A 23,639-nucleotide genomic window follows, 5' to 3' on the forward strand; every position below is an offset into this window, starting at 1 on the left:
AGAGTGACAGTCCTCTTTTACTTAAGTCGGCATTGTGCCTTTTGTATTAAATTCCGATGCAATTACTGTGTTTCATCGTAAATAAGAAGGTGCAAGGTATACAGTAAACCTGAAGTGAAGCATCGGAATCTAAAACTGGACTCACAGGAGAGGTTCAAATGATAGAAAGTTAGAGTGTCAGTCCTCTTGTACTTAAGTCGACATTGTGCCTTTTGATTTTAATTCCGATGCAATTTTTGTGTTTCATCGTCAATAAGAAGGTGAAAGGTATACAGTAACCCTGAAGTGAAGCATCGGAATCTAAAACTGGAATCACAGGAGAGGTTCAAATCATAGGAAGTGAGAGTGTCAGTCCTCTTGTACTTAAGTCGGCATTGTGCCTTTTGTATTAAATTCCGATGCAATTTCTGAGTTTCATCGTCAATAAGAAGGTGCAAGGTATACAGTAAACCTGAAGTGAAGCATCGGAATCTAAAACTAGACTCACAGGAGAGGTTCAAATCATACAAATAGTGAGTGACAGTCCTCTTTTACTTAAGTCGTCATTGTGCCTTTTGTATTAAATTCCAATGAAATTTCTGTGTTTCATCGTCAATAAGAAGGTCCAAGGGATACAGTAAACCAGAAGTGAAGCATCGGAATCTAAAACTGGACTCACAGAAGATGTTCAACTCATAGAAAGGGAGAGGGTCAGTCCTCTTGTACTTAAGTCGGAATTGTGCCTTTTGTATTAAATTCGGATGCAATTTCTGTGTTTCATCGTCAATAAGAAGGTGCAAGGTATACAGTAAACCTGGAGTGAATCATCGGAATCTAAAACTGGACTCACAGGAGAGGTTCAAATCATAGAAAGGGAAAGTGTCAGTCCTCTTGTACTTAAGTCGGCATTGTGCCTTTTGTATTAAATTCGGATGCAATTTCTGTGTTTCATTGTCAATAAGAACGTGCAAGGTATACAGTAAACCTGAAGTGAAGCATCGGAATCGAAAACTGGACTCACAGGAGAGGTTAAAATCATAGAAAGAGAGAGTGACAGTCCTCTTTTACTTAAGTCGGCATTGTGCATATTGTATTAAATTCTGTTGAAATTTCTGTGTTTCATTGTCAATAAGAAGGTGCAAGGTATACAGTAAACCTGAAGTGAAGCATCGCAATCTAAAACTGGACTCACAGGAGAGGTTCAAATCATAGAAAGGGAAAGTGTCAGTCCTCTTGTACTTAAGTCGGCATTGTGACTTTTGTGTTAAATTCGGATGCAATTTCAATTTTCCATCGTCAATAAGAAGGTCCAAAGGATACAGTAAACCTGAAGTGAAGCATCCGAATCCAAAACAGGACTAACGGGAGAGGTTGAAATCACAGAAAGTGAGAGTGTCAGTCCTCTTTTACTTAAGTCAGCATTGAGCCTTTTGTATTAAATTCCAATGAAATTTCTGTGTTTCATCGTCAATAAGAAGGCCCAAGGGATACAGTAAACCTGAAGTGAAGCATCGGAATCTAAAACTGGACTCACAGAAGAGGTTCAAATCATAGAAAGGGAAAGTGTCAGTCCTCTCTTACTTAAGTCGGCATTGTGCCGTTTGTATTAAATTCGGATGCAATTTCTGTGTTTCATCGTCAATAAGAATTTGCAAGGTATACAGTAAACCTGAAGTGAAGCATCGGAATCGAAAACTGAACTCACAGGAGAGGTTAAAATCATAGAAAGAGAGAGTGACAGTTCTCTTTTACTTAAGTCGGCATTGTGCCTTTTGTGTTAAATTCCGTTGAAATTTCTGTGTTTCATCGTCAATAAGAAGGTGGAAGGTATACAGTAAACCTGAAGTGAAGCATCGGAATCTAAAACTGGACTCACAGGAGAGGTTCAAATCATAGAAAGTGAGAGTGTCAGTCCTCTTGTAATTAAGTCGGCATTGTGCCTTTTGTATTAAATTCCGATGCAATTTATGTGTTTCATCGTCAATAAGAAAGTGCAAGGTATACAGTAAACCTGAAGTGAAGCATTGGAATCTAAAACTGGACTCACAGGAGAGGTTCAAATCATAGAAAGTGAGAGTGTCAGTCCTCTTGTACTTAAGTCGGCATTGTGCCTTTTGTATTAAATTCCGATGCAATTTATGTGTTTCATCGTCAATAAGAAGGTGCAATGTATACAGTAAACCTGAAATGAAGCATCAGATTCTAAAACTGGACTCATAGGAGAGGTACAAATCATAGAAAGATAGAGTGTCAGTCCTCTTGTACTTAAGTCGGCATTGTGCCTTTTGTATTAAATTCGGATGCAATTTCTGTGTTTCATCGTCAACAAGAAGGTTCAAGGTATACAGTAAACCTGAAATGAAGCATCAGATTCTAAAACTGGACTCATAGGAGAGGTTCAAATCATAGAAGGTGAGTGTGTCAGTCCACTTGTACTTCAGTCGGCATTGTGCGTTTTGTATTAAATTCTGATGTTATTTCTGTGTTTCATCGTCAATACGAAGGTGCAAGGTATACAGTAAACCTGAAGTGAAGCATCGGAATCTAAAACTGGAATCACAGGAGAGGTACAAATCATAGAAAGATAGAGTGACAGTCCTCTTATACTTAAGACTGCTTTGTGCCTTTTGTATTAAATTCCGATGAAATTTCTGTGTTTCATTGTCAATAAGAAGGTGCAAGGTATACAGTAAACCTGAAGTGAAGCATCGGAATCTAAAACTGGACTCACAGGAGAGTTTCAAATCATAGAAAGTGAGAGTGTCAGTCCTCTTGTACTTAAGTCGGCATTGTGCCTTTTGTATTAAATTCGGATGCAATTTCTGTTTTCCATCGTCAATAAGAAGGTCCAAAGGATACAGTAAACCTAAAGTGAAGCATCGGAATCTAAAACTGAACTAATAGGAGAATATCAAATGACAGAAAGTGAAAGTGTCAGTCCTCTTTTACTTAAGTCGGCATTGTGCTTTATGTGTTAAATTCGGATGCAATTTCTGTGTTTCATCGTCAATTACATGGTCCAAGGGATACAGTAAACCCAAAGTGAAGCATCGGAATCTAAAACTGGAATCACAGGAGAGGTCCAAATCATAGAAAGTTAGAGTGTCAGTCCTCTTATACTTAAGTCGACATTGTGCCTTTTGATTTTAATTCCGATGCAATTTTTGTGTTTCATCGTCAATAAGAGGGTGCAAGGAATACAGTAAACCTGAAGTGAAGCATCGGGACCTAAAACTGGAATCACAGGAGAGTTTGAAATCATAGAAAGTGAGAGTGTCTGTCCATTTGTATTTAAGTCGTCATTGTGCCGTTTGTATTAAATTCCGATGCTATTTCTGTGTTTCATCGTCAATAAGAAGATGCAAGGTATACAGTAAACCTGGAGTGAGGCATCGGAATCTAAAACTGGACTCACAGGAGAGGTTCAAATTATAGAAAGAGAGAGTGACAGTCCTCTTTTACTTAAGTCGGCATTGTGCCTTTTGTATTAAATTCCGATGAAATTTCTGTGTTTCATCGTCAATAAGTAGGCCCTAGGGATACAGTAAACCTGAAATGAAGCATCGGAATCTAAAACTGGACTCACAGGAGAGGTTCAAATCATAGTAAGGGAAAGTGTCAGTCCTCTTGTACTTAAGTCGGCGTTGTGCCTTTTGTATTAAATTCGGATGCAATTTCTGTTTTCCATCGTCAATAAGAAGGTGCAAGGTATACAGTAAACCTGAAGTGAAGCATCGGAATCGAAAACTGGACTCACAGGAGAGGTTAAAATCATAGAAAGAGAGAGTGACAGTCCTCTTTTACTTAAGTCGGCATTGTGCATATTGTATTAAATTCCGTTGAAATTTCTGTGTTTCATCGTCAATAAGAAGGTGCAAGGTATACAGTAAACCTGAAGTGAAGCTCGGAATCTTAAACTGGACTCACAGGGGAGGTTCAAATCATAGAAAGGGAAAGTGTCAGTCCTCTTGTACTTAAGTCGGCATTGTGCCTTTTGTATTAAATTCGGATGCAATTTCTGTGTTACATCGTCAATAAGAAGGTGCAAGGTATACAGTAAACCTGAAGTGAAGCATCGGAATCGAAAACTGGACTCACAGGAGAGGTTAAAATCATAGAAAGAGAGAGAGACAGTCCTCTTTTACTTAAGTCGGCATTGTGCCTTTTGTATTAAATTCCGTTGAAATTTCTGTGTTTCATCGTCAATAAGAAGGTGCAAGGTATACAGTAAACGTGAAGTGAAGCATCGGAATCCAAAACTGGACTCACAGGAGAGGTTAAAATCATAGAAAGAGAGAGTGACAGTCCTCTTTTACTTAAGTCGGCATTGTGCCTTTTGTATTAAATTCCGATGCAATTACTGTGTTTCATCGTAAATAAGAAGGTGCAAGGTATACAGTAAACCTGAAGTGAAGCATCGGAATCGAAAACTGGACTCACAGGAGAGGTTCAAATCATAGAAAGAGAGAGTGACAGTCCTCTTGTACTTAAGTCGGCATTGTGCCTTTTGTATTAAATTCCGATGCAATTTCTGAGTTTCATCGTCAATAAGAAGGTGCAAGGTATACAGTAAACCTGAAGTGAAGCATCGGAATCTAAAACTCGACTCACAGGAGAGGTTCAAATCATACAAATAGTGACAGTCCTCTTTTACTTAAGTCGTCATTGTGCCTTTTGTATTAAATTCCAATGAAATTTCTGTGTTTCATCGTCAATAAGAAGGTCCAAGGGATACAGTAAACCAGAAGTGAAGCATCGGAATCTAAAACTGGACTCACAGAAGATGTTCAACTCATAGAAAGGGAGAGGGTCAGTCCTCTTGTACTTAAATCGGCATTGTGCATTTTGTGTTAAATTCGGATGCAATTTCTGTGTTTCATTGTCAATAAGAACGTGCAAGGTATACAGTAAACCTGAAGTGAAGCATCGGAATCGAAAACTGGACTCACAGGAGAGGTTCAAATCATAGAAAGAGAGAGTGACAGTCCTCTTTCACTTAAGTCGGCGTTGTGCATATTGTATTAAATTCTGTTGATATTTCTGTGTTTCATTGTCAATAAGAAGGTGCAAGGTATACAGTAAACCTGAAGTGAAGCATCGCAATCTAAAACTGGACTCACAGGAGAGGTTCAAATCATAGAAAGGGAAAGTGTCAGTCCTCTTGTACTTAAGTCGGCATTGTGCCTTTTGTGTTAAATTCGGATGCAATTTCTGTTTTCCATCGTCAATAAGAAGGTCCAAAGGATACAGTAAACCTGAAGTGAAGCATCCGAATCCAAAACAGGACTAACGGGAGAGGTTGAAATCACAGAATGTGAGAGTGTCAGTCCTCTTTTACTTAAGTCAGCATTGTGCCTTTTGTATTAAATTCCAATGAAATTTCTGTGTTTCATCGTCAATAAGAAGGCCCAAGGGATACAGTAAACCTGAAGTGAAGCATCGGAATCTAAATCTGGACTCACAGAAGACGTTCAAATCATAGAAAGGGAGAGGGTCAGTCCTCTTGTACTTAAGGTGACATTGTGCCTTTTGTATTAAATTCGGATGCAATTTCTGTGTTTCATGGTCAATAAAAAGCTGCAAGGTATACTGTAAACCTGAAGTGAAGCATCGGAATCGAAAACTGGACTCACAGGAGAGGTTAAAATCATAGAAAGAGAGAGTGACAGTCCTCTTTTACTTAAGTCGGCATTGTGCATTTTGTATTAAATTCCGTTGAAATTTCTGTGTTTCATCGTCAATAAAAAGGTGCAAGGTATACAGTAAACCTGAAGTGAAGCATCGGAATCTAAAACTGGACTCACAGGAGAGATTCAAATTATAGAAAGGGAGAGTGTCAGTCCTCTTGTACTTAAATCGGCATTGTGCATTTTGTATCAAATTCGGATGCAATTTCTGTGTTTCATCGTCAATAAGAAGGTGCAAGGTATATAGTAAACATGAAGTGAAGCATCGGAATCCAAAACTGGACTCACAGGAGAGGTTAAAATCATAGAAAGAGTAAGTGACAGTCCGCTTTTACTTAAGTCGGCGTTGTGCCTTTTGTATTAAATTCCGATGCAGTTTCTGTGTTTCATCGTCAATAAGAAGGTGCAAGGTATACAGTAAACATGAAGTGAAGCATCGGAATCTAAAACTGGACTCACAGGAGAGGTTCAAATCATAGAAAGTGAGAGTGTCAGTCCTCTTGTACTTAAGTCGGCATTGTGCCTTTTGTATTAAATTCGGATGCAATTTCAGTTTTCCATCGTCAATAAGAAGTTCCAAAGGATACAGTAAACCTGAAGTGAAGCATCGGAATCTAAAACTGGACTAACGGGAGAGGTTCAAATCACAGAATGTGAGAGTGTCAGTCCTCTTTTACTTAAGTCGCCATTGTGCCTTTTGTGTTAAAATCGTATGCAATTTCTGTGTTTCATCGTTAATAAGAAGGTCCTAGGGATAAAGTAAACCTGAAGTGAAGCATCGGAATCTAAAACTGGAATCACAAGAGAGGTTCAAATGATAGAAAGTTAGAGTGACATTCCTCTTTACTTTAGTCGGCATTGTGCCTTTTGTATTAAATTCCGATAAAATTTCTGTGTTTCATCGTCAATAAGAAGGCCCTAGGGATACAATAAAACCTGAAGTGAAGCATCGGAATCTAAAACTGGACTCACAGGAGAGGTTCAAATCATACAAAGAGAGAGTGACAGTCCTCTTTTACTGAAGTCGGCATTGTGCCTTTTGTATTAAATTCCAATGAAATTTCTGTGTTTCATCGTCAATAAGAAGGTCCAAGGGATACAGTAAACCTGACGTGAAGCATCGGAATCTAAAACTGGACTCACTGGAGAGGTTCAATTCATAGAAAGGGAAAGTGTCACTCCTCTTGTACTTAAGTCGGCATTGTGCCTTTTGTATTAAATTCGGATGCAATTTCTGTGTTTCATCGTCAATAAGAAGGTGCAAGGTATACAGTAAACCTGAAGTGAAGCATCGGAATCGACAATTGGACTCACAGGAGAGGTTAAAATCATAGAAAGAGAGAGTGGCAGTCCTCTTTTACTTAAGTCAGCATTGTGCATATTGTATTAAATTCCGATGAAATTTCTGTGTTTCATCGTCAATAAGAAGGTGCAAGGTATACAGTAAACCTGAAGTGAAGCATCGGAATCTAAAACTGGACTCACAGGAGAGGTTCATATCATAGAAAGGGAAAGTGTCAGTCCTCTCGTACTTAAGTCGGCATTGTGCCGTTTGTATTAAATTCGGATGCAATTTCTGTGTTTCATCGTCAATAAGAATTTGCAAGGTGTACAGTAAACCTGAAGTGAAGCATCGGAATCAAAAACTGAACTCACAGGAGAGGTTAAAATCATAGAAAGAGAGAGTGACAGTTCTCTTTTACTTAAGTCGGCATTGTGCCTTTTGTATTAAATTCCGTTGAAATTTCTGTGTTTCATCGTCAATAAGAAGGTGGAAGGTATACAGTGAACCTGAAGTGAAGCATCGGAATTTAAAACTCTACTCACAGCAGAGGTTCAAATCATAGAAAGGGAAAGTGTCAGTCCTCTTGTACTTAAGTCTTCATTGTGCATTTTGTATTAAATTTGGATGCAATTTCTGTGTTTCATCGTCAATAAGAAGGTGCAAGGTATACAGTAAACCTGAAGTGAAGCATCGGAATCGAAAACTGGACTCACAGGAGAGGTTCAAATCATAGAAAGTGAGAGTGTCAGTCCTCTTGTACTTAAGTCGGCATTGTGCCTTTTGTATTAAATTCCGATGCAATTTATGTGTTTCATCGTCAATAAGAAGGTGCAATGTATACAGTAAACCTGAAGTGAAGCATCGGAATCTAAAACTGGAATCTCAGGAGAGGTTCAAATCATACAAAGTGAGAGTGTCAGTCCTCTTGTACTTAAGTCGGCATTGTGCCTTTTGTATTAAATTCGGATCCAATTTCTGTGTTTCATCGTCAACAAGAAGGTTCAAGGTATACAGTAAACCTGAAATGAAGCATCAGATTCTAAAACTGGACTCACAGGAGAGGTTCAAATCATAGAAGGTGAGAGTGTCAGTCCACTTGTACTTAAGTCGGCATTGTGCCTTTTGTATTAAATTCTGATGTTATTTCTGTGGTTTCATCGTCAATACGAAGGTGCAAGGTATACAGTAAACCTGAAGTGAAGCATCGGAATCTAAAACTGGAATCACAGGAGAGGTACAAATCATAGAAAGATAGAGTGACAGTCCTCTTATACTTAAGACTGCTTTGTGCCTTTTGTATTAAATTCCGATGAAATTTCTGTGTTTCATCGTCAATAAGAAGGTGCAAGGTATACAGTAAACCTGAAGTGAAGCATCGGAATCTAAAACTGGACTCACAGGAGAGTTTCAAATCATAGAAAGTGAGAGTGTCAGTCCTCTTGTACTTAAGTCGGCATTGTGCCTTTTGTATTAAATTCGGATGCAATTTCTGTTTTCCATCGCCAATAAGAAGGTCCAAAGGATACAGTAATCCTAAAGTGAAGCATCGGAATCTAAAACTGAACTAACAGGAGAATATCAAATCACAGAAAGTGAAAGTGTCAGACCTCTTTTACTTAAGTCGGCATTGTGCGTTATGTGTTAAATTCGGATGCAATTTCTGTGTTTCATCGTCAATAACAAGGTCCAAGGGATACAGTAAACCCGAAGTAAAGCATCGGAATCTAAAACTGGAATCACAGGAGAGGTCCAAATCATAGAAATTTAGAGTGTCAGTCCTCTTATACTTAAGTCGACATTGTGCCTTTTGATTTTAATTCCGATGCAATTTTTGTGTTTCATCGTCAATAAGAGGGTGCAAGGTATACAGCAAACCTGAAGTGAAGCATCGGGACCTAAAACTGGAATCACAGGAGAGTTTGAAATCATAGAAAGTGAGAGTGTCTGTCCTTTTGTATGTAAGTCGTCATTGTGCCGTTTGTATTAAATTCCGATGCTAATTCTGTGTTTCATCGTCAATAAGAAGGTGCAAGGTATACAGTAAACCTGGAGTGAAGCATCGGAATCTAAAACTGGACTCACAGGAGAGGTTCAAATTATAGATAGAGAGAGTGACAGTCCTCTTTTACTTAAGTCGGCATTGTGCCTTTTGTATTAAATTCCGATGAAATTTCTGTGTTTCATCGTCAATAAGTAGGCCCTAGGGATACAGTAAACCTGAAATGAAGCATCGGAATCTAAAACTGGACTCACAGGAGAGGTTCCAATCATAGAAAGGGAAAGTGTCAGTCCTCTTGTACTTAAGTCGGCATTGTGCCTTTTGTATTACATTCGGATGCAATTTCTGTTTCATCGTCAATAAGAAGGTGCAAGGTATACAGTAAACCTGAAGTGAAGCATCGGAATCGAAAACTGGACTCACAGGAGAGGTTAAAATCATAGAAAGAGAGAGTGACAGTCCTCTTTTACTTAAGTCGGCATTGTGCATATTGTATTTAATTCCGTTGAAATTTCTGTGTTTCATCGTCAATAAGAAGGTGCAAGGTATACAGTAAACCTGAAGTGAAGCATCGGAATCTAAAACTGGACTCACAGGAGAGGTTCAAATCATAGAAAGGGAAAGTGTCAGTCCTCTTGTACTTAAGTCGGCATTGTGCCTTTTGTATTAAATTCGGATGCAATTTCTGTGTTTCATCGTCAATAAGAAGGTGCAAGGTATACAGTAAACCTGAAGTGAAGCATCGGAATCGAAAACTGGACACACAGGAGAGGTTAAAATCATAGAAAGAGAGAGTGACAGTCCTCTTTTACTTAAGTCGGCATTGTGCCTTTTGTATTAAATTCCGTTGAAATTTCTATGTTTCATCGTCAAGAAGAAGGTGCAAGGTATACAGTAAACCTGAAGTGAAGCATCGGAATCCAAAACTGGACTCACAGGAGAGGTTAAAATCATAGAAAGGGAGAGTGACAGTCCTCTTTTACTTAAGTCGGCATTGTGCCTTTTGTATTAAATTCCGATGCAATTACTGTGTTTCATCGTCAATAAGAAGGTGCAAGGTATACAGTAAACCTGAAGTGAAGCATCGGAATCTAAAACTGGACCCACAGGAGAGGTTCAAATGATAGAAAGTTAGAGTGTCAGTCCTCTTGTACTTAAGTCGACATTGTGCCTTTTACTTTTAATTCCGATGCAATTTTTGTGTTTCATCGTCAATAAGAAGGTGCAAGGTATACAGTAACCCTGAAGTGAAGCATCGGAATCTAAAACTGGAATCACAGGAGAGGTTCAAATCATAGGAAGTGAGAGTGTCAGTCCTCTTGTACTTAAGTCGGCATTGTGCCTTTTGCATTAAATTCCAATGCAATTTCTGAGTTTCATCGTCAATAAGAAGGTGCAAGGTATACAGTAAACCTGAAGTGAAGCATCGGAATCTAAAACTCGACTCACAGGAGAGGTTCAAATCATACAAATAGAGAGTGACAGTACTCTTTTACTTAAGTCGTCATTGTGCCTTTTGTATTAAATTCCAATGAAATTTCTGTGTTTCATCGTCAATAAGAAGGTCCAAGGGATACAGTAAACCTGAAGTGAAGCATCGGAACCTAAACTGGACTCACAGAAGATGTTCAACTCATAGAAAGGGAGAGGGTCAGTCCTCTTGTACTTAAGTCGGAATTGTGCCTTTTGTATTAAATTCGGATGCAATTTCTGTGTTTCATCGTCAATAAGAAGGTGCAAGGTATACAGTAAACCTGGAGTGAATCATCGGAATCTAAAACTGGACTCACAGGAGAGGTTCAAATCATAGAAAGGGAAAGTGTCAGTCCTCTTGTACTTAAGTCGGCATTGTGCATTTTGTATTAAATTCGGATGCAATTTCTGTGTTTCATTGTCAATAAGAAGGTGCAAGGTATACAGTAAACCTGAAGTGAAGCATCGGAATCGAAAACTGGAATCACAGGAGAGTTTGAAATCATAGAAAGTGAGAGTGTCTGTCCTTTTGTATTTAAGTCGTCATTGTGCCGTTTGCATTAAATTCCGATGCTATTTCTGTGTTTCATCGTCAATAAGAAGGTGCAAGGTAAACAGTAAACCTGGAGTGAAGCATCGGAATCCAAAACTGGACTCACAGGAGAGGGGCTAATTATAGAAAGAGAGAGTGACAGTCCCCTTATACTTAAGTCGGCATTATGCATATTGTATTAAATTCCGTTGAAATTTCTGTGTTTCATCGTCAATAAGAAGGTGCAAGGTATACAGTAAACCTGAAGTGAAGCATCGGAATCTAAAACTGGACTCACAGGAGAGGTTAAAATCATAGGAAGGGAAAGTGTCAGTCCTCTTGTACTTAAATCGGCATTGTGCATTTTGTATCAAATTCGGATGCAATTTCTGTGTTTCATCGTCAATAAGAAGGTGCAAGGTATACAGTAAACATGAAGTGAAGCATCGGAATCCAAAACTGGACTCACAGGAGAGGTTAAAGTCATAGAAAGAGAAAGCGACAGTCCACTTTTACTTAAGTCGACGTTGTGCCTTTTGTATTAAGTTCCGATGCAGTTTCTGTGATTCATCGTCAATAAGAAGGTGCAAGGTATACAGTAAACCTGAGGTGAAGCATCGGAATCTAAAACTGGACTCACAGGAGAGGTTCACATCATAGAAAGTGAGAGTGTCAGTCCTCTTGTACTTAAGTCGGCATTGTGCCTTTTGTATTAAATTCGGATGCAATTTCTGTTTTCCATCGTCAATTAGAAGTTCCAAAGGATACAGTAAACCTGATGTGAAGCATCGGAATCTAAAACTGGACTAACGGGAGAGGTTCAAATCACAGAAAGTGAGAGTGTCAGTCCTCTTTTACTTAAGTCGCCATTGTGCCTTTTGTGTTAAAATCGTATGCAATTTCTGTGTTTCATCGTTAATAAGAAGGTCCTAGGGATAAAGTAAACCTGAAGTGAAGCATCGGAATCTAAAACTGGAATCACAAGAGAGGTTCAAATGATAGAAAGTTAGAGTGTCAGTCCTCTTGTACTTAAGTCGACATTGTGCCTATTGATTTTAATTCCGATTCAATTTTTGTGTTTCATCGTCAATAAGAAGGTGCAAGGTATACAGTAAACCTGAAGTGAAGCATCGGAATCTAAAACTGGACTCACAGGAGAGGTTCAAATCATACAAAGAGAGAGTGACAGTCCTCTTTTACTTAATTCGGCATTGTGCCTTTTGTATTAAATTCCAATGAAATTTCTGTGTTTCATCGTCAATAAGAAGGGCCAAGGGATACAGTAAACCTGAAGTGAAGCATCGGAATCTAAAACTGGACTCATAGAAGAGGTTCAAATCATAGAAAGGGAGAGGGTCAGTCCTCTTGTACTTAAGTCGGCGTTGTGCCTTTTGTATTAAATTCGGATGCAATTTCTGTGTTTCATCGTCAATAAGAAGGTGCAAGGTATACAGTAAACCTGAAGTGAAGCATCGGAATCTAAAACTGGACATACAGGAGAGGTTCAAATCATAGAAAGGGATAGTGTCAGTCCTCTCGTACTTAAGTCGGCATTGTGCCGTTTGTATTAAATTCCGTTGCAATTTCTGTGTTTCATCGTCAATAAGAAGGTGCAAGGTATACAGTAAACCTGAAGTGAAGCATCGGAATCGAAAACTGGACTCACAGGAGAGGTTAAAATCATAGAAAGAGAGAGTGACAGTTCTCTTTTACTTAAGTCGGCATTGTGCCTTTTGTATTAAATTCCGTTGAAATTTCTGTGTTTCATCGTTAATAAGAAGGTGCAAGGTATACAGTAAACCTGAAGTGAAGCATCGGAATCTAAAACTGGACTCACAGGAGAGGTTCAAATCATAGAAAGGGAAAGTGTCAGTCCTCTTGTACTTAAGTCGCCATTGTGCATTTTGTATCAAATTCGGATGCAATTTCTGTGTTTCATCGTCAATAAGAAGGTGCAAGGTATACAGTAAACCTGAAGTGAAGCATCGGAATCCAAAACTGGACTTACAGGAGAGGTTAAAATCATAGAAAGAGAGAGTGACAGTCCTCTTTTACGTAAGTCGGCATTGTGCCTTTTGTATTAAATTCCGATGCAGTTTCTTTGGTTCATCGTCAATAAGAAGGTGCATGGTATACAGTAAACGTGAAGTGAAGCATCGGAATCTAAAACTGGACTCACAGGAGAGGTTCAAATCATAGAATGTGAGAGTGTCAGTCCTCTTGTACTTAAGTCGGCATTGTGCCTTTTATATTAAATTCGGATGCAATTTCTGTGTTTCATCGTCAACAAGAAGGTTCAAGGTATACAGTAAACCTGAAATGAAGCATCAGATTCTAAAACTGGACTCACAGGAGAGGTTCAAATCATAGAAGGTGAGAGTGTCAGTCCACTTGTACTTAAGTCGGCATTGTGCCTTTTGTATTAAATTCTGATGTTATTTCTGTGTTTCATCGTCAATAAGAAGGTGCAAGGTGTACAGTAAACCTGAAGTGAAGCTTGAGAATCTAAAACTGGAATCACAGGAGAGGTACAAATCATAGAAAGAGAGAGTGTCAGTCCTCTTTTACTTAAGACTGCATTGTGCCTTTTGTATTAAATTCGGATGCAATTTCTGTTTTCCATCGTCAATAAGAAGGTCCAAAGGATACAGTAAACCGAAAGTGAAGCATCGGAATCTAAAACTGGACTAACAGGAGAGGATCAAATCACAGAAAGTGAAAGTGTCAGTCCCCTTTTACTTAAGTCGGCATTGTGCCTTTTGTGTTAAATTCGGTTGCAATTCCTGTGTTTAATCGTCAATAACAAGGTCCAAGGGATACAGTAAACCCGAAGTGAAGCATCGGAATCTAAAACTGGAATCACAGGAGAGGTCCAAATCATAGAAAGTTAGAGTGTCAGTCCTCTTGTACTTAAGTGGACATTGTGACTTTTGATTTTAATTCCGATGCAATTTTTGTGTTTCATCGTCAATAAGAAGGTGCAAGGTATACAGTAAACATGAAGTGAAGCATCGGAATCTAAAACTGGAATCACAGGAGAGATTGAAATCATAGAAAGTGAGAGTGTCTGTCCTTTTGTATTTAAGTCGTCATTGTGCCGTTTGCATTAAATTCCGATGCTATTTCTGTGTTTCATCGTCAATAAGAAGGTACAAGGTAAACAGTAAACCTGGAGTGAAGCATCGGAATCCAAAACTGGACTCACAGGAGAGGGTCTAATTATAGAAAGAGAGAGTGACAGTCCCCTTTTACTTAAGTCGGCATTATGCATATTGTATTAAATTCCGTTGAAATTTCTGTGTTTCATCGTCAATAAGAAGGTGCAAGGTATACAGTAAACCTGAAGTGAAGCATCGGAATCTAAAACTGGACTCACAGGAGAGGTTCAAATCATAGAAAGGCAAAGTGTAAGTCCTCTTGTACTTAAGTCGGCATTGTGCATTTTGTATCAAATTCGGATGCAATTTCTGTGTTTCATCGTCAATACGAAGGTGCAAGGTATACAGTAAACCTGAAGTGAAGCATCGGAATCCAAAACTGGACTCACAGGAGAGGTTAAAATCATAGAAAGAGAGAGTGACAGTCCTCTTTTACGTAAGTCGGCATTGTGCCTTTTGTATTAAATTCCGATGCAGTTTCTTTGGTTCATCGTCAATAAGAAGGTGCATGGTATACAGTAAACGTGAAGTGAAGCATCGGAATCTAAAACTGGACTCACAGGAGAGGTTCAAATCATAGAAAGTGAGAGTGTCAGTCCTCTTGTACTTAAGTCGGCATTGTGCCTTTTATATTAAATTCGGATGCAATTTCTGTGTTTCATCGTCAACAAGAAGGTTCAAGGTATACAGTAAACCTGAAATGAAGCATCAGATTCTAAAACTGGACTCACAGGAGAGGTTCAAATCATAGAAGGTGAGAGTGTCAGTCCACTTGTACTTAAGTCGGCATTGTGCCTTTTGTATTAAATTCTGAAGTTATTTCTGTGTTTCATCGTCAATAAGAAGGTGCAAGGTGTAATGTAAACCTGAAGTAAAGCTTCGGAATCTAAAACTGGAATCACAGGAGAGGTACAAATCATAGAAAGAGAGAGTGACAGTCCTCTTTTACTTAAGACTGCATTGTGCCTTTTGTATTAAATTCGGATGCTATTTCTGTTTTCCATCGTCAATAAGATGGTCCAAAGGATACAGTAAACCGAAAGTGAAGCTTCGGAATCTAAAACTGGACTAACAGGAGAGGATCAAATCACAGAAAGTGAAAGTGTCAGTCCTCTTTTACTTAAGTCGGCATTGTGCCTTTTGTGTTAAATTCGGTTGCAATTTCTGTGTTTAATCGTCAATAACAAGGTCCAAGGGATACAGTAAACCCGCAGTGAAGCATCGGAATCTAAAACTGGAATCACAGGAGAGGTCCAAATCATAGAAATTTCGAGTGTCAGTCCTCTTGTACTTAAGTGGACATTGTGACTTTTGATTTTAATTCCGATGCAATTTTTGTGTTTCATCGTCAATAAGAAGGTGCAAGGTATACAGTAAACATTTAGTGAAGCATCGGAATCTAAAACTGGAATCACAGGAGAGTTTGAAATCATAGAAAGTGAGAGTGTCTGTCCTTTTGTATTTAAGTCGTCATTGTGCCGTTTGCATTAAATTCCGATGCTATTTCTGTGTTTCATCGTCAATAAGAAGGTGCAAGGTATACAGTAAACCTGAAGTGAAGCATCGGAATCTAAAACTGGACTCACAGGAGAGGTTCAAATCATAGAAAGGGAAAGTGTCAGTCCTCTTGTACTTAAGTCGGCATTGTGCATTTTGTATCAAATTCGGATGCAATTTCTATGTTTCATCGTCAATAAGAAGGTGCAAGGTGTACAGTAAACCTGAAGTGAAGCATCGGAATCAAAAACTGGACTCACAGGAGAGGTTAAAATCATAGAAAGAGAGAGTGACAGTCCTCTTTTACTTAAGTCGGCATTGTGCCTTTTGTATTAAATTCCGTTGAAATTTCTGTGTTTCATCGTCAATAAGAAGGTGCAAGGTATACAGTAAACCTGAAGTGAAGCATCGGAATCTAAAACTGGACTCACAGGAGAGGTTCAAATCATAGAAAGGGAAAGTGTCAGTCCTCTTGTACTTAAGCCGGCATTGTGCATTTTGTATCAAATTCGGATGCAATTTCTGTGTTTCATCGTCAATAAGAAGGTGCAAGGTATACAGTAAACCTGAAGTGAAGCATCGGAATCCAAAACTGAACTCACAGGAGACGTTAAAATCATAGAAAGAGAGAGTGACAGTCCTCTTTTTCTTAAGATAACATTGTGCCTTTTGTATTAAATTCCGAATTAATTTCTGTGTTTCATCGTCAATAAGAAGGTGCAAGGTATACAGTAAACCTGAAGTGAAGCATCGGAATCTAAAACAGGACTCACAGGAGAGGTTCAAATCATGGAAAGTGAGAGTGTCAGTCCTCTTGTACTTAAGTCGGCATTTTGCCTTTTGTATTAAATTCGGATGCAATTTCTGTTTTCCATCGTCAATAAGAAGGTCCAAAGGATACAGTAAACCTGAAGTGAAGCATCGGAATCTAAAACTGGACTAACGGGAGAGGTTCAAATCACAGAAAGTGAGAGTGTCAGTCCTCTTTTACTTAAGTCGGAATTCTGCCTTTTGTGTTAAATTCGGATGCAATTTCTGTGTTTCATCGTCAATAAGAAGGTGCAAGGTATACAGTAAACATGAAGTGAAGCATCGGAATCAAAACCTGGACTCACAGGAGAGGTTAAAGTCATAGAAAGAGAAAGTGACAGTCCATTTTTACTTAAGTCGGCGTTGTGCCTTTTGTATTACGTTCCGATGCAGTTTCTGTGTTTCATCGTCAATAAGAAGGTGCAAGGTATACAGTAAACCTGAAGTGAAGCATCGGAATCTAAAACTGGACTCACAGGAGAGGTTCAAATCATAGAAAGGGAAAGTGTCAGTCCTCTTGTACTTAAGTCGGCATTGTGCATTCTGTATCAAATTCGGATGCAATTTCTGTGTTTCATCGTCAATAAGAAGGTGCAAGGTATACAGTAAACCTGAAGTGAAGCATCGGAATCCAAAACTGAACTCACAGGAGAGGTTAAAATCATAGAAAGAGAGAGTGACAGTCCTCTTTTACTTAAGTTGGCATTGTGCCTTTTGTATTAAATTCCGAATTAATTTCTGTGTTTCATCGTCAATAAGAAGGTGCAAGGTATACAGTAAACCTGAAGTGAAGCATCGGAATCTAAAACAGGACTCACAGGAGAGGTTCAAATCATGGAAAGTGAGAGTGTCAGTCCTCTTGTACTTAAGTCGGCATTTTGCCTTTTGTATTAAATTCCGTTGAAATTTCTGTTTTCCATCGTCAATAAGAAGGTCCAAAGGATACAGTAAACCTGAAGTGAAGTATCGGAATCTAAAACTGGACTAACGGGAGAGGTTCAAATCACAGAAAGTGAGAGTGTCAGTCCTCTTTTACTTAAGTCGGCATTGTGCCTTTTATATTAAATTCGGATGCAATTTCTGTGTTTCATCGTCAACAAGAAGGTTCAAGGTATACAGTAAACCTGAAATGAAGCATCAGATTCTAAAACTGGACTCACAGGAGAGGTTCAAATCATAGAAGGTGAGAGTGTCTGTCCACTTGTACTTAAGTCGGCATTGTGCCTTTTGTATTAAATTCTGATGTTATTTCTGTGTTTCATCGTCAATAAGAAGCTGCAAGGTGTACAGTAAACCTGAAGTGAAGCTTCGGAATCTAAAACTGGAATCACAGGAGAGGTACAAATCATTGAAAGAGAGACAGTCCTCTTTTACTTAAGACTGCATTGTGCATTTGTATTAAATTCGGATGCTATTTCTGTGTTTCATCGTCAATAAGAAGGTGCAAGGTAAACAGTAAACCTGGAGTGAAGCATCGGAATCCAAAACTGGACTCACAGGAGAGGGTCTAATTATAGAAAGATAGAGTGACAGTCCCCTTTTACTTAAGTCGGCATTGTGCCTTTTGTGTTAAATTCGGTTGCAATTTCTGTGTTTAATCGTCAATAACAAGGTCCAAGGGATACAGTAAACCCGAAGTGAAGCATCGGAATCTAAAACTGGAATCACAGGAGGGATCCAAATCATAGAAAGTTAGAGTGTCAGTCCTCTTGTACTTAAGTGGACATTATGACTTTTGATTTTAATTCCGATGCAATTTTTGTGTTTCATCGTCAATAAGAAGGTGCAAGGTGTACAGTAAACCTGAAGTGAAGCATCGGAATCAAAAACTGGACTCACAGGAGAGGTTAAAATCATAGAAAGAGAGAGTGACAGTCCTCTTTTACTTAAGTCGGCATTGTGCCTTTTGTATTAAATTCCGTTGAAATTTCTGTGTTTCATCGTCAATTAGAAGGTGCAAGGTATACAGTAAACCTGAAGTGAAGCATCGGAATCCAAAACTGAACTCACAGGAGAGGTTAAAATCATAGAAAGAGAGAGTGACAGTCCTCTTTTACTTAAGTTGGCATTGTGCCTTTTGTATTAAATTCCGAATTAATTTCTGTGTTTCATCGTCAATAAGAAGGTGCAAGGTATACAGTAAACCTGAAGTGAAGCATCGGAATCTAAAACAGGACTCACAGGAGAGGTTCAAATCATGGAAAGTGAGAGTGTCTGTCCTCTTGTACTTAAGTCGGCATTTTGCCTTTTGTATTAAATTCGGATGCAATTTCTGTTTTCCATCGTCAATAAGAAGGTCCAAAGGATACAGTAAACCTGAAGTGAAGCATCGGAATCTAAAACTGGACTAACGGGAGAGGTTCAAATCACAGAAAGTGAGTGTGTCAGTCCTCTTTTACTTAAGTCGGAATTCTGCCTTTTGTGTTAAATTCGGATGCAATTTCTGTGTTTCATCGTCAATAAGAAGGTCCAAGGGATACAGTAAACCTGAAGTGAAGCATCGGAATCTAAAACTGGAATCACAGGAGAGGTTCAAATGATAGAAAGGTAGAGTGTCAGTCCTCTTGTACCTAAGTCGACATTGTGCCTTTTGATTTTAATTCCGATGCAATTTTTGTGTTTCATCGTCAATAAGAAGGTGCAAGGCATACAGTAAACCTGGAGTGAAGCATCGGAATCTAAAACTGGAATCACAGGAGAGGTTCAAATCACAGGAAGTGAGAGTGTCAGTCCTCTTGTACTTAAGTCGGCATTGTGCCTTTTGTATTAAACTCCGATGCAATTTCTGTGTTTCATCGTCAATAAGAAGGTGCACGGCATACAGTAAACCTGAAGTGAAGCATCGGAATCTAAAACTCGACTCACAGGAGAGGTTCAAATCATACAAAGAGTGAGTGACAGTCCTCTTTTACTTAAGTCGGCATTGTGCCTTTTGTATTAAATTCCAATGGAATATCTGTGTTTCATCGTCAATAAGAAGGTCCAAGGGATACAGTAAACCTGAAGTGAAGCATCGGAATCTAAAACTGGACTCACAGAAGAGGTTCAAATCATAGAAAGGGAGAGGTCAGTCCTCTTGTACTTAAGTCGGAATTGTGCCTTTAGTATTAAATTCGGATGCAATTTCTGTGTTTCATCGTCAATAAGAAGGTGCAAGTTATACAGCAAACCTGGAGTGAAGCAACGGAATCTAAAACTGGACTCACAGGAGAGATTCAAATCATAGAAAGGGAAAGTGTCAGTCCTCTTGTACTTAAGTCGGCATTGTGCCTTTTGTATTAAATTCGGATGCAATTTCTGTGTTTCATCGTCAACAAGAAGGTTCAAGGTATACAGTAAACCTGAAATGAAGCATCAGATTCTGAAACTGGACTCACAGGAGAGGTTCAAATCATAGAAGGTGAGAGTGTCAGTCCACTTGTACTTAAGTCGGCATTGTGCCTTTTGTATTAAATTCTGATGTTATTTCTGTGTTTCATCGTCAATAAGAAGGTGCAAGGTGTACAGTAAACCAGAAGTGAAGCATCGGAATCAAAAACTGGACTCACAGGAGAGGTTAAAATCATAGAAAGAGAGAGTGACAGTCCTCTTTTACTTAAGTCGGCATTGTGCCTTTTGTATTAAATTCCGTTGAAATTTCTGCAAGGTGCAAGGTATACGGTAAACCTGAAGTGAAGCATCGGAATCTAAAACTGGACTAACGGGAGAGGTTCAAATCACAGAAAGTGAGAGTGTCAGTCCTCTTTTACTTAAGTCGGAATTCTGCCTTTTGTGTTAAATTCGGATGCAATTTCTGTGTTTCATCGTCAATAAGAAGGTCCAAGGGATAGAGTAAACCTGAAGTGAAGCATCTGAATCTAAAACTGGAATCACAGGAGAGGGTCAAATCATAGAAAGTGAGAGTTTCAGTCCTCTTGTACTTAGGTCGGCATTGTGCCTTTTGTATTAAATTCGGATGCAATTTCTGTGTTTCATCGTCAACAAGAAGGTTCAAGGTATACAGTAAACCTGAAATGAAGCATCAGATTCTAAAACTGGACTCACAGGAGAGGTTCAAACCATAGAAGGTGAGAGTGTCAGTCCACTTGTACTTAAGTCGGCATTGCGCCTTTTGTATTAAATTCTGATGTTATTTCTGTGTTTCATCGTCAATAAGAAGGTGCAAGGTGTACAGTAAAGCTGAAGTGAAGCTTCGGAATCTAAAACTGGAATCACAGGAGAGGTACAAATCAAAGAAAGAGAGAGTGACAGTCCTCTTTTACTTAAGACTGCATTGTGCCTTTTGTATTAAATTCGGATGCAATTTCTGTTTTCCATCGTCAATAAGAAGGTCCAAAGGATACAGTTAACCTAAAGTGAAGCATCGGAATCTAAAACTAGACTAACAGGAGAGGATCAAATCACAGAAAGTGAAAGTGTCAGTCCTCTTTTACTTAAGTCGGCATTGTGCCTTTTGTGTTAAATTCGGATACAATTTCTGTGTTTAATCGTCAATAACAAGGTCCAACGGATACAGTAAACCCGAAGTGAAGCATCGGAATCTAAAACTGGAATCACAGGAGAGGGTCAAATTAAAGAAAGGGAGAGTGACAGTCCCCTTTTACTTAAGTCGGCATTATGCATATTGTATTAAATTCCGTTGAAATTTCTGTGTTTCATCGTCAATAAGCAGGTGCAAGGTATACAGTATACCTGAAGTGAAACATCGGAATCTAAAACTGGACACACAAGAGAGGTTCAAATCATAGAAAGGGAAAGTGTCAGTCCTGTTGTACTTAAGTCGGCATTGTGCCTTTTGTATTAAATCGGATGCAATTTCTGTGTTTCATCGTCAATAAGAAGGTCCAAGGGATACAGTAAACCTGAAGTGAAGCATCGGAATCTAAAACTGGAATCACAGGAGAGGTTCAAATGATAGAAAGGTAGAGTGTCAGTCCTCTTGTACCTAAGTCGACATTGTGCCTTTTGATTTTAATTCCGATGCAATTTTTGTGTTTCATCGTCAATAAGAAGGTGCAAGGCATACAGTAAACCTGGAGTGAAGCATCGGAATCTAAAACTGGAATCACAGGAGAGGTTCAAATCACAGGAAGTGAGAGTGTCAGTCCTCTTGTACTTAAGTCGGCATTGTGCCTTTTGTATTAAACTCCGATGCAATTTCTGTGTTTCATCGTCAATAAGAAGGTGCACGGCATACAGTAAACCTGAAGTGAAGCATCGGAATCTAAAACTCGACTCACAGGAGAGGTTCAAATCATACAAAGAGTGAGTGACAGTCCTCTTTTACTTAAGTCGGCATTGTGCCTTTTGTATTAAATTCCAATGAAATATCTGTGTTTCATCGTCAATAAGAAGGTCCAAGGGATACAGTAAACCTGAAGTGAAGCATCGGAATCTAATACTGGACTCACAGAAGAGGTTCAAATCATAGAAAGGGAGAGGTCAGTCCTCTTGTGCTTAAGTCGGAATTGTGCCTTTAGTATTAAATTCGGATGCAATTTCTGTGTTTCATCGTCAATAAGAAGGTGCAAGTTATACAGCAAACCTGGAGTGAAGCAACGGAATCTAAAACTGGACTCACAGGAGAGATTCAAATCATAGAAAGGGAAAGTGTCAGTCCTCTTGTACTTAAGTCGGCATTGTGCCTTTTGTATTAAATTCGGATGCAATTTCTGTGTTTCATCGTCAACAAGAAGGTTCAAGGTATACAGTAAACCTGAAATGAAGCATCAGATTCTGAAACTGGACTCACAGGAGAGGTTCAAATCATAGAAGGTGAGAGTGTCAGTCCACTTGTACTTAAGTCGGCATTGTGCCTTTTGTATTAAATTCTGATGTTATTTCTGTGTTTCATCGTCAATAAGAAGGTGCAAGGTGTACAGTAAACCAGAAGTGAAGCATCGGAATCAAAAACTGGACTCACAGGAGAGGTTAAAATCATAGAAAGAGAGAGTGACAGTCCTCTTTTACTTAAGTCGGCATTGTGCCTTTTGTATTAAATTCCGTTGAAATTTCTGCAAGGTGCAAGGTATACGGTAAACCTGAAGTGAAGCATCGGAATCTAAAACTGGACTAACGGGAGAGGTTCAAATCACAGAAAGTGAGAGTGTCAGTCCTCTTTTACTTAAGTCGGAATTCTGCCTTTTGTGTTAAATTCGGATGCAATTTCTGTGTTTCATCGTCAATAAGAAGGTCCAAGGGATAGAGTAAACCTGAAGTGAAGCATCTGAATCTAAAACTGGAATCACAGGAGAGGGTCAAATCATAGAAAGTGAGAGTTTCAGTCCTCTTGTACTTAGGTCGGCATTGTGCCTTTTGTATTAAATTCGGATGCAATTTCTGTGTTTCATCGTCAACAAGAAGGTTCAAGGTATACAGTAAACCTGAAATGAAGCATCAGATTCTAAAACTGGACTCACAGGAGAGGTTCAAACCATAGAAGGTGAGAGTGTCAGTCCACTTGTACTTAAGTCGGCATTGCGCCTTTTGTATTAAATTCTGATGTTATTTCTGTGTTTCATCGTCAATAAGAAGGTGCAAGGTGTACAGTAAAGCTGAAGTGAAGCTTCGGAATCTAAAACTGGAATCACAGGAGAGGTACAAATCAAAGAAAGAGAGAGTGACAGTCCTCTTTTACTTAAGACTGCATTGTGCCTTTTGTATTAAATTCGGATGCAATTTCTGTTTTCCATCGTCAATAAGAAGGTCCAAAGGATACAGTTAACCTAAAGTGAAGCATCGGAATCTAAAACTAGACTAACAGGAGAGGATCAAATCACAGAAAGTGAAAGTGTCAGTCCTCTTTTACTTAAGTCGGCATTGTGCCTTTTGTGTTAAATTCGGATACAATTTCTGTGTTTAATCGTCAATAACAAGGTCCAACGGATACAGTAAACCCGAAGTGAAGCATCGGAATCTAAAACTGGAATCACAGGAGAGGGTCAAATTAAAGAAAGGGAGAGTGACAGTCCCCTTTTACTTAAGTCGGCATTATGCATATTGTATTAAATTCCGTTGAAATTTCTGTGTTTCATCGTCAATAAGCAGGTGCAAGGTATACAGTATACCTGAAGTGAAACATCGGAATCTAAAACTGGACACACAAGAGAGGTTCAAATCATAGAAAGGGAAAGTGTCAGTCCTGTTGTACTTAAGTCGGCATTGTGCCTTTTGTATTAAATCGGATGCAATTTCTGTGTTTCATCGTCAATAAGAAGGT

The sequence above is a fragment of the Schistocerca serialis genome, unplaced genomic scaffold, assembly GCF_023864345.2.
Source record: "Schistocerca serialis cubense isolate TAMUIC-IGC-003099 unplaced genomic scaffold, iqSchSeri2.2 HiC_scaffold_1393, whole genome shotgun sequence".
In the NCBI taxonomy this organism is placed as follows: domain Eukaryota; kingdom Metazoa; phylum Arthropoda; class Insecta; order Orthoptera; family Acrididae; genus Schistocerca; species Schistocerca serialis.